The sequence below is a fragment of the Lissotriton vulgaris genome, chromosome 6 (genome assembly GCF_964263255.1).
Source record: "Lissotriton vulgaris chromosome 6, aLisVul1.2, whole genome shotgun sequence".
NCBI lineage: Eukaryota > Metazoa > Chordata > Amphibia > Caudata > Salamandridae > Lissotriton > Lissotriton vulgaris.
The window spans coordinates 1,212,062,440-1,212,074,799 of NC_141694.1; positions in this window are offsets into that span (position 1 = coordinate 1,212,062,440).

The window sequence follows — 12,360 nt, forward strand, 5'->3', positions numbered from 1 at the left end:
CTAGCGGACATGCTGAAACAGTTTAGGAGTACCTTACAGGAAATACAGAATGGCTGTACAGAGAATGTGATATTTGGGTGAGTATGTGGTTTTAACATGGCTTTGTGTCCATCTAACCATGACATAATTTGTGGAATGTCAGACGAAGATAATTGCAATCTACCCCATTTTTCCCACTCAACACATGGGGATTCCATAAATGAGATCCTATTTCTTTTGGACCTAGGCTTTGCAAATGCATTGTACCCCCTGTAATGGCTGGATTTTCTGTTTAGATGGGATCAGCCCCCAGGGGCCCCTGTGACCCAGCCAAAACGTACTCACCTTCCGTCCTCAGGACCACCTATCCAGGCACCTGGTACCTACCTGAGGATAGGGAACTCGCAATATACAAGCTCATATTATCAAAAACACCACTAAATCTATAGGGATACTAAGAATACTCACTGATTACTAGGGATATCCATACCCTACACTACACTTATTCACATCAGTTGGTCTCGCGGCCACCCTGACCCAGACCGTTCTACCCTAGGGCAGATCTGACACACAATCTGGCGTGTCTACACATGTGGGTCTGCAGCCCCAGTGCTCTCCTTTTCCAAACCGTTCGCGATCCTGCGAAACTTACACGGCAATGTCCCTCCTGCCGCTCTCATTTATTTTACGCCACAATACGGTGGCTTTACACGACAGTGTCCCTCCTGTCGCTCTCATTAACGCCGCATATCAACGACGACCACATTCCTATGAACACCTATACATATATATATATTGGGATATTATCTCAGCTGTCTACTCGGGATGAAACTACAATAATAACTTTGATTGTGGGTCCAGATTATTATGTATTACCTGCTCTTGGCATCAAAGGTCCACTCACTCCCTATTTATGTGATCACCACTTACCTGATTGGGATTACTCATCCATTCATGCATCTAGTAAACACCTAGAAGTGCCATTTACCTTTAGTGAACAAGAATAGGGACTACACACCAGTTTGTTATAAACTGGGGATTATTTTATTATAGGATGGTGTACTAACTTAGTCCCTTGGTTGCAAGTCTCCTCTCTCCCTCACTATTACTTACCTGATCAGGGGTAGCATCTGTTCAAACAGCAATACTTACCAGGAAAGATTATTCTTACAATATGAGGACAAAGATATACACACTATGTGCTAGAGTTGTTCTCTGATTTAAGCACTCCTACCCCCCTTTTTTTTTGATCCATCAGTGGCTCAACAGCAACTGGCTTGAAGCCAGGATAACTTTATCATGAAAAGAACTCAAGCACTGTAATTCACTAATTAATGGGGTCATTTATTATTAGTACAATATAAACATTAATACAAATCTAACAAAGGCTATAGGTAGAACACACCGCTTGAAAGAGAAGGATTACACATAACAGGAACACTCCGCTGAAAGGGAAAAGATTAGCAATGCAAAAGCCCAGGGAATAAAGATAAGATTAAGATGCAAGTGTAAAGTAAATTAATATAACAGGAACGCCTTCACCTTATTAGTGTGTAGTCTTGTTCTAGCTGTCATCTGGGTTCCTCTCTCGTCTGTGCCTTGGGTCATCTCATGCTCTCTCTCTCCTCTCCTGCACTCTTGGGTACACCTCTGCGCTGATCGCTCTGTCTCTGGACTCCTCTCCCCCACACAAACTGTCTCTTCACCTTGCGTCTTCAATCTTTTAATAGTTCCTGCCGCTCTGATCACCGTTCATTCCACTATCTTAGTCGCTCTTTCTCTGCGCCAATGTCCAATCCCATCTGCTCCCATAGGTTAATCCACGAGCTCTCCTCTATCTCTTCTAAAAGGCATTACTTCAGACTCCAGCTATTCACACTTCCTCCTGATAAACAACTGCTTCTGACTGCTTCCTTCAGTTCCAGCTCACTATTCAACTCAGCTCTTCTCCAGATTGAACCCTCTCTCTCTCTCTCTGCCAACTCCACTCCACTGCTCTCCTCTCTGCTGGACTCTCTCCTCGACTGACTCCTCGACTCCCCTCTGCTTGACTGACTGACTCCGCCTCTGTACTTCACAAATATAGAATGCTGTTTCCTCATGGAAAGTTCCATCCATCAGCCCTCCGCTTACCAGGTCTCTGCATCACCTCGCATCAAGGACACACACCAGCCGGCCGGCCTTTTGTTGTGTCTTCTACACAGAGAATAATACAGCCTACCGATAAGGGCTGGCCCAGACCGGTTCTCTCCAAGTGGAAAACAGCCTTAACTATAAACTTCGCCTTTGCCCTGAAAAGCCTCCCTGCTTCCATCAAGATGGAGTCTCTCTAGCTTTAGGCCTGAAAGGGGTGAAATGCTCCTTAGCTCTGTCAGAATACCTACATAAACCATACCAATATGTCTAATATGTCAAAGCCAATAGGCAATAGACAGGTTAAAGTCAAGAATAAAGGCATATTAAGCAGCTATCCTCTTCTAGGTCTGGAAAAAGGGCTTAAAAGGGCCAACACAGGCTAAGAATGCCTATACTAGATGCGAGCAAGAATAATGATCTATTATCACTGCTAAATAAAGCCAAAAACCCTGCCATTACACTGCACCCTAGATCCTTATCTTGCGAGCATCTTATAAACAACAACAACCATCTAAACAAACATCAACATAATCTATCCAACATAGGCTAAAAATACCTATCCTAGATGTGAGCAAGATTAAGATCTATATCACTGCTAAATATCCCTGCCATCCACCCTTAGATCCTTATCTTGCGAACATCTGACAAACAATAACATCTAGATAAACAAACATCAACACAATCTATCAACAAATCAAAACCTAAAAAACTCCCTAAAAACAATGACAACTCAAGAAAATTCCACCTGAAACTCAATTGTAGGGAATAGAAACCTAAAAACAAATCAAAGCACCCTTGACTCGAATGCTGAAACATATCTGAGATTGGATCTGATAACAACAGAAACTAACCAGAGCATCCTCAAACTAAATGTGCCTCAACTTCTAATGATAACTGGTGAAATCTAATGATGTAGGGACTTATGTGTTGAATGAAAACAGCAAGGGGCCTAAATGGGCCTACTTCGGACAACTTAAGGCTAAATGTGTTTCAACTTCTAATGAGAAAACAAGAAAGGGCCTAAATGAGCCTTACGTACTATAGGCAACTTAAGCTAATGATGAATCATGAAACTATTGGTGTAGGGGCTTGTTTGTGTGATGAAAAATAACAATAGGCCTAAATGAGGCCTACCTGCTGACATTAGTCAATTTAAGGTGAAATCTGAGAAATGAACATGACAAACTGTTGCAAGGTCTGGATAAACATTAACACATAATCATACTAAAAGACACACCACCCAGAACCATCTAAATTGTAAGGTAACCACCCTTTGATCAATTAAGGTGAAAATGCAAGAACAGTAAAAAAACTACAACCCCAGTCTACAAGATAACTAGTGTAACATCAAGCTTAAATCACACAGTGGAGCACATGTGTGCGCCATCATTCAAAAAAGTCCTTCATTTGGAAAAACTATAATAGGTGACATATTTTTTTTTTTAAAGTGGGGCCTGCTTGTACAAGGTATTATGAATCAAGTCCTTTTACAATCCTGTAACAAATAAAACATGTTTGTGTTTCATGTCTTTTTAAAAGTGGGGCCTGCTTGTCCAAGGGATTATTCAATGTCCAAATTCTTTTATAATACTGTTACAAATAAAACATTTTTTTTTCTTGTTCTTTAAAAGTGGGGCCTGCTTGTAGTGATGTCAAAATTGCAGGCCAGGGAATTAAATAACTTAGTCATAATAGGTGACACGTTTTTTGCTTTAAAAGTGGGGCCTTATTGTCCAAGGTATTATGTAATGTCCAAATTCTTCAGTGTAGGCCACCACCCTGCATCCTCGGTACTTCCTCCAATGTGGCCATCCATCACCCGGTCTGGTCTGGTCTGGTCTGGTCTGGTTCCATCATCCAAAACAATAAACTAAAATAATAACATGAAAATAAAAAGCTAAAACAAATAAAGGGAGTGGGCAGACGCACGCACGCACCCCAACTGCAGCCATCCTAGAAACAAGAGAAGAAGTATCATTATTCTTGTAAAATAAAATTTTCCATTTAAAAAGCACCCCGGGTGCCTTTCATTATTGCAAAGAAAATATCCTAATTAATTAAAAACATTCAAAATTTAACTTTTAGCAACATTGAGTGGGGCCTAACATACCCTAATCCTAACTAAGCCAGTCCCACCCTTCTGGGCAAGAGCCATGCTACAGTGTGAAGAGAAAAAAAAAATTTTGGAGTACCGCCCAAATGGTGACAGCATCAGCAGGGCACTGCAAGCCTCCCATTTTCCCTGGTCAGAGTCTGAAGAGCCAGGCCACCCCGCCCTTAAATAAACAAGCCGTGCGCGGAAGAAAATTGAACTGTAGCCAATCATAACACACTGGGACGTGATCGAAACTTGCAGAATGAAGGGAAATTCATCTGCGCAGACCAGCTGGTCTGCCAAGGTCAAAAAACAAATTCCTTATGCCTGTTCTCATGGCCTGATTCTCAAACTAACGGAGGCTAATATTAATAAAAAAAACAATTCTGTTACAGTGTATTGCCAATTAAAAAAGATCCAATTTTTTTTTTAAAAAGACGTTTGTCCAACTAATTCAACTAAAGGCAAGACATGGAAAATTTGAGCACTTATTTAAAAGGGGCAACTATCTTTTGCACACCAAATTATATACATTCTGCATTTGAGAAACGAATTAACATGGCCCATTTGTCAAAAAGAAATAATTTGTAAAACAACATAATAATGCAGATACATTTCAACATTATATTTAAGTTCACATTTATAAAAACATACATTTTCATTTTACATTTGGGAAAATAATAATGTCACGTTTTAACTTTTTTTTATTTAAAAGCACATGGTTGCCTCACACTAATTAAAAGCACATGTTACCACGCACTGTCGGGCAAGATTTATTATTCTAAACCTATTATTATTGCAACCATCACATTCCTGTCTAGATGGAAACCCCTCACAGAAATAATTAATGAAAACAGCCCGTAGCATGCATTCTAACGGGCCATCTTTTTAACATTTCACTCATTTTAAAAGAACACAGCTTTCTCCGTAACGTTAATTTATAACCACATCAATTCCAAGGTGAACCCACACAAATTCGTAGACGCATTTCAAAAGGAATGTGAAATGAACAGAACCCTCCTCAAAACACAAGATGTTACCTTTCCGTCAAGAAACTGACAAAGCACGTAGGCTGACCAAGGAACCAAAAAAAAAAAAAGTCAAAATCAAACCATCAAAAATCCTTAAAATAATTCACTGACTTTTATAGTCAGGTCAGATAAACATGCATGTTGACAGCATGTAAAAAATAAAGACTGCCATCTCAACTCAAGATATTAACCCTTTGGCAGCTCAAGCACAATCATTTCCCAACGTCCATGGATACATGGGAAAATCATGATCACATTTCTTCACGTTCACAGCTAACACGTACACATATTTTCAAAAACGTTATCCCCAAGCACCCGAGAGAGATCCAGCTCTCTCCTGCCAAACGTAATGAGAACATGCCCTGTCCAAGCCATGACCACATGGCGCTATTCACAAGCCATATTTACAAGACAAGCCTTTCACAAACAACATTTCCAAGGCGCAATGCACAAGGAACACAACAAATCAACATAAGAACATGCACCTCACAAGTCACAATAATATGGCGCTATTCACAAGTCATATTTACAAGGCAAGCTTTTCACAAACAATGTATCCAAGGCGCAATGCACAAGGAACACAACAAATCAACATAAGAACATGCACCTCACAAGGCACATTAAAATGGCGCTATTCTAAAGCCATATTTACAAGACAGTAAACAAACTCAAAAAATGACACACTTTTCACAAGGAATATATTCAAAGCACCATTCACAAGCAACACAGCAGATCAACATGAGAACATGCACCTCATAAGGCACATGAAAATGGCGCTATTCACAAGTCATATTTACAAGGAGCTATATTCAAAAAACTCCACAGATCATATTAAAATGAACACATTTCACATTGCACAGCATAAGCAGATGCAGCAAGCAATTTAATGGGCAATTTAAAAGCACTTTTTACACACATTTATACAATTGGACCATCACAAAGATGTAACTGGCTTCCTCATGTAATGCCATCCTTCAACTCCGACAGTTTAAACACCAAGATGAAAACCATTCCTTCCACCCTGAATAAACCAAATGCCATGATGTAATGCAATCTCCTCACGCTGCAACTGTTCAAGCCAAAAGGTCTAACAGGCTACATAAACTGCAACATTACGCCAGATGGAACTAGCGTTCAGGGCATTCCCTCAGAACACATGGGCAACTCTCTAAGCACATGGCCAGGCACACAGGCTTCGTAAACTGTCCGACTACGCCAAAATGTAATTGGCGTTCATGGCACTCACTAACAACACATGGGAACCTCTCTAAACACATGGCCAGGCACACAGAGTTCGTAAACTGTCCGACTACGCCAAAATGTAATTGGCGTTCAGGGCACTCCCACACAACACATGGGAGACAATCTAAACACATGGCCAGGCACACAGAGTTCGTAAACTGTCCGACTACGCCAAAATGTAATGGCTGGATTTTCTGTTTAGATGGGATCAGCCACCAGGGGCCCCTGTGACCCAGCCAAAACGTACTCACCTTCCGTCCTCAGGACCACCTATCCAGGCACCTGGTACCTACCTGAGGATAGGGAACTCGCAATATACAAGCTCATATTATCAAAAACACCACTAAATCTATAGGGATACTAAGAATACTCACTGATTACTAGGGATATCCATACCCTACACTACACTTATTCACATCAGTTGGTCTCGCGGCCACCCTGACCCAGACCGTTCTACCCTAGGGCAGATCTGACACACAATCTGGCGTGTCTACACACGTGGGTCTGCAGCCCCAGTGCTCTCCTTTTCCAAACCGTTCGCGATCCTGCGAAACTTACACGGCAATGTCCCTCCTGCCGCTCTCATTTATTTTATGCCACAATCCGGTGGCTTTACACGACAGTGTCCCTCCTGTCGCTCTCATTAACGCCGCATATCAACGACGACCACATTCCTATGAACACCTATACATATATATATATTGGGATATTATCTCAGCTGTCTACTCGGGATGAAACTACAATAATAACTTTGATTGTGGGTCCAGATTATTATGTATTACCTGCTCTTGGCATCAAAGGTCCACTCACTCCCTATTTATGTGATCACCACTTACCTGATTGGGATTACTCATCCATTCATGCATCTAGTAAACACCTAGAAGTGCCATTTACCTTTAGTGAACAAGAATAGGGACTACACACCAGTTTGTTATAAACTGGGGATTATTTTATTATAGGATGGTGTACTAACTTAGTCCCTTGGTTGCAAGTCTCCTCTCTCCCTCACTATTACTTACCTGATCAGGGGTAGCATCTGTTCAAACAGCAATACTTACCAGGAAAGATTATTCTTACAATATGAGGACAAAGATATACACACTATGTGCTAGAGTTGTTCTCTGATTTAAGCACTCCTACCCCCCTTTTTTTTTGATCCATCAGTGGCTCAACAGCAACTGGCTTGAAGCCAGGATAACTTTATCATGAAAAGAACTCAAGCACTGTAATTCACTAATTAATGGGGTCATTTATTATTAGTACAATATAAACATTAATACAAATCTAACAAAGGCTATAGGTAGAACACACCGCTTGAAAGAGAAGGATTACACATAACAGGAACACTCCGCTGAAAGGGAAAAGATTAGCAATGCAAAAGCCCAGGGAATAAAGATAAGATTAAGATGCAAGTGTAAAGTAAATTAATATAACAGGAACGCCTTCACCTTATTAGTGTGTAGTCTTGTTCTAGCTGTCATCTGGGTTCCTCTCTCGTCTGTGCCTTGGGTCATCTCATGCTCTCTCTCTCCTCTCCTGCACTCTTGGGTACACCTCTGCGCTGATCGCTCTGTCTCTGGACTCCTCTCTCCCACACAAACTGTCTCTTCACCTTGCGTCTTCAATCTTTTAATAGTTCCTGCCGCTCTGATCACCGTTCATTCCACTATCTTAGTCGCTCTTTCTCTGCGCCAATGTCCAATCCCATCTGCTCCCATAGGTTAATCCACGAGCTCTCCTCTATCTCTTCTAAAAGGCATTACTTCAGACTCCAGCTATTCACACTTCCTCCTGATAAACAACTGCTTCTGACTGCTTCCTTCAGTTCCAGCTCACTATTCAACTCAGCTCTTCTCCAGATTGAACCCTCTCTCTCTCTCTGCCAACTCCACTCCACTGCTCTCCTCTCTGCTGGACTCTCTCCTCGACTGACTCCTCGACTCCCCTCTGCTTGACTGACTGACTCCGCCTCTGTACTTCACAAATATAGAATGCTGTTTCCTCATGGAAAGTTCCATCCATCAGCCCTCCGCTTACCAGGTCTCTGCATCACCTCGCATCAAGGACACACACCAGCCGGCCGGCCTTTTGTTGTGTCTTCTACACAGAGAATAATACAGCCTACCGATAAGGGCTGGCCCAGACCGGTTCTCTCCAAGTGGAAAACAGCCTTAACTATAAACTTCGCCTTTGCCCTGAAAAGCCTCCCTGCTTCCATCAAGATGGAGTCTCTCTAGCTTTAGGCCTGAAAGGGGTGAAATGCTCCTTAGCTCTGTCAGAATACCTACATAAACCATACCAATATGTCTAATATGTCAAAGCCAATAGGCAATAGACAGGTTAAAGTCAAGAATAAAGGCATATTAAGCAGCTATCCTCTTCTAGGTCTGGAAAAAGGGCTTAAAAGGGCCAACACAGGCTAAGAATGCCTATACTAGATGCGAGCAAGAATAATGATCTATTATCACTGCTAAATAAAGCCAAAAACCCTGCCATTACACCCCCCACCGATACCATTTACCCAGACTTTTAATGGGAGAGTACTGAGTTTGATTATTGATTTTATCATTATTCCAAATAGATTCGCTCCCTGTTTAATGAGCTATAAAACACACATGAATGCCATAAGCGACCATTTCCCCCTGAGTGTGTCGTTATCCCTCCCTATAAAAACCCATAGCTCCTAGAGTAAGAGGATATTTGCGGCTCAAGGCATGATAACAGGTAAATTAAATGGCTACTCCCTAAAGTTGGATAAAGTAGACCAGCATAAGATCACTAAGAGAGTGGTAGAGAAAAATTATGAACCAATCATGAAATGCTTGCACAATTTTACTCCACACGAGGGCATATCGGAAACTTATGCACAAATAACCAAACAATAAGGAACACCCAAAAGGGTGAAATAAATAAGGGGAACAGGAAAAATAAGGGGTGGGTTGACTGCAACTGCACGAAAGCATACAGAGAACTAAAACACACAAAAAGAAAGAGACAGAATCGAAATCAGTCAGTGTAGGAAGGCTTATAATCAGGCCATGAAACAATACAAAGGAGATCTAAAAAAAAATAATATGGGTCGACCTATATAAGGCATGCACTAACAAGGATAGTACAGCGTTCTAGCACATTGTAAAATCCCCATTCCTAAGGACGGAAGATACCACTTACATAGAGATATTGATGAGAGAGACCGGGTAGAACATTTTTCCAAAATCTTTGTATAGGGAGGGAAGGCGGGCGGCTCTCCCACCAGTGATGTAGGTCAGAGAATATTGCCAACAGACTTCTCCTTAGATCTAGCCTTTACCCTAGAGGTGGTACAATGTGCATTTAAAGCTAGCAAGGGGGGAAAGGCCCTGGGCCAGACGGCGTACCTGTCGACATCTTCAAACACAATATTGAATTATGGGGCTCAATAATAACGTGAGTGCCAGCAGCTTGCTGCGTGATTGGACTCTTGATTCCTGGTCAGACTCCATCATTGTACCCATCTTTAAAATAGGTGACAGACTGAACCCAGCATGTTACCGCCTTATCTCATTGCTGGATTCCCTGGAAAAAGTGGCAGGTCGTATAGTGCTGAACCGACTCCAAGAATGGGCTGAGGACAATAATGTCCTATCAAACATTCAATTTGGTTTTAGGGAGGGGCTGGGCACAATAGAACAGGGCCTTAACCTAACCATTCTCATGGGAAAATATACGAAGACAAGAACGGGAAAATTGTATCTGGCCTTCGTAGACCTTATGGCCGCATTTGATTGTGTAGACCAAGGATAATTATGGAGCATTTTAGTAGCAATGGGGTGGAGGCCCCTCTAATTCACTTTTTAGTGAAGCTTCATACAAACGCAAGAGCTCGAGTGGGGTTTGGGCCCAACGGAGAGTGCACAGGGTCGTTCCAAGTGGAGAGGAGGGTCAGGCAGGGTTGTGTCCTAGTATCTTTCCTATTCATGCCAAATACCAACGGCTTGGAGAAATTCATGTTGGAAAGGTGCCGGTACCTACCCCAGCTGTTAAAATGTCCAATACCTGCCCTATTCTACATGTACGATGCTGTAAATATGGCCCATACACCAATGGACTTTAACGGGCTCTTGATAGCTATAATGTGTTCATGAGAAACCTAGGCCTGAGAATAAATATTTCTTAAACTTTCATAATGAGCTGTGGGACAAGTGGTGAGTACAGAGGGACACCTACATAGAGAACAAAAAGGAGGAAACCACTATAATGTCGCCCTATTTAGGAATTTTTATTGACCATAAGGGCCAATGGCGTCAGGCTATCAAGGCTAGGAAACTAATTTTTATGAGAACAATGACAGCCCTAGTGAATTTCTCAAAAAGGCTAGGAAAGAGACCCCCAGTGGAGCTGACCCATATCTACCAAGCTAAATGTGTCAGCACAGCCATCTATGGTGCGAGGTTATGGGCATACTGTGATGTAAACGAAATTCAGAGGGTGGAGATCACTTTTTTAAGGTACCTGTTGGTGGTTCCACGAGGCACACCAACCTACATCTGCCATACCGAGCTGGGGTTCCCATACATTACGGATATAATAAAAATACAACCAGTGCAGCTATGGCACCGGATCTGGACATCGCCTAAATCTACATTTAACCGCAATATTTGAAGCTATAGTCTGAAACTAGAACACGCATTAAAGATCAGGTGGCAGAAGTACATTAAAGTTTTTATGTCTGATTTAGGCTAGCCAGCCTACAATCATAATCCTTCTCTGATGGCCTCTATCTTGAGAAAGGCATTCAAATAACAATGCATGACCATAATGGAGGCAAAGAGATTTGCCACCGTGGCATCATAGCCGTCCAATTGATGCTGTCAACCTTCGGCATTCAACCATATTTAGCCTACACACTAAGCGGGTACAATAGATTTGTCCATACACATCTCAGATTCAGCATATTTCACCATTTGGTAAGTTTTCCGACCATAAACGATTGGTCCAAAAGCATACCAAACTGTCCCTGTGATGGAGTTTCCCTGCAAACATCAATCCATGTAGTCCTGTTCTGTAAAGTCTATATAGAACAAAGGAGAAGGTGGATCAAACCCATTTTAAAACTATGGGGAATGAGGCATTGCCGTCCGGTCTACCTTACTCTGCAGATTCTAGCTAATGACTGCATTGCGAGATATATTGCCCTATATTTGAAGTGTACGATCAAACATAGGAAGCATATATGTCTTTTGCTTTACTTAAATGGTTGTCGTTATGTCTCAAAGTTTTTAACGATTTTTAGAATTATAAAATGCTGTTAACTTTTAAATCTAATTTTTATGAATTGTATAATAATGTAAATGTAAATGTATAATTGTGCTTTTTTATTATTTTTCTGTGCTCTAATATGAAAATCGAATAAAGCAAATTTTTTATTTGATTTGTACATCACTTGATGTGTATAGCCCAAAGTCTGAAATAAATCCAAATTTATCCAACAAAGTTCCATAGTTGCCATTTCTGGAATGTAACATCGCACATGTGAGCTTATGACCATTTCATTTTTTGGGATGATCCTGTGGGTGCAGCATGTAGTTAGGGCAGTCAATTAACTATTACACAAGAAACCAATACAGTGCACACCACTTTTAACATATCCTTGACTTTGAAATGCTACTTTCCTAGATTTCAACTTTTAGCGTGCAGCCTGGATTGCGTGATCCACCCTGGTATCATGCACTCGTAGACAACATCAAAACTGGAGCAGAGTTTCACACCTTAACCAGACGCACCGCTTGATCTGTGATTCTCACACATATATACCACCAACTTTTCCAGATTTTTAAATAATTCTTCAATGTACACCAGAAATGTCATTGAACTTGTTTATTTTCCTTGTTGAACATT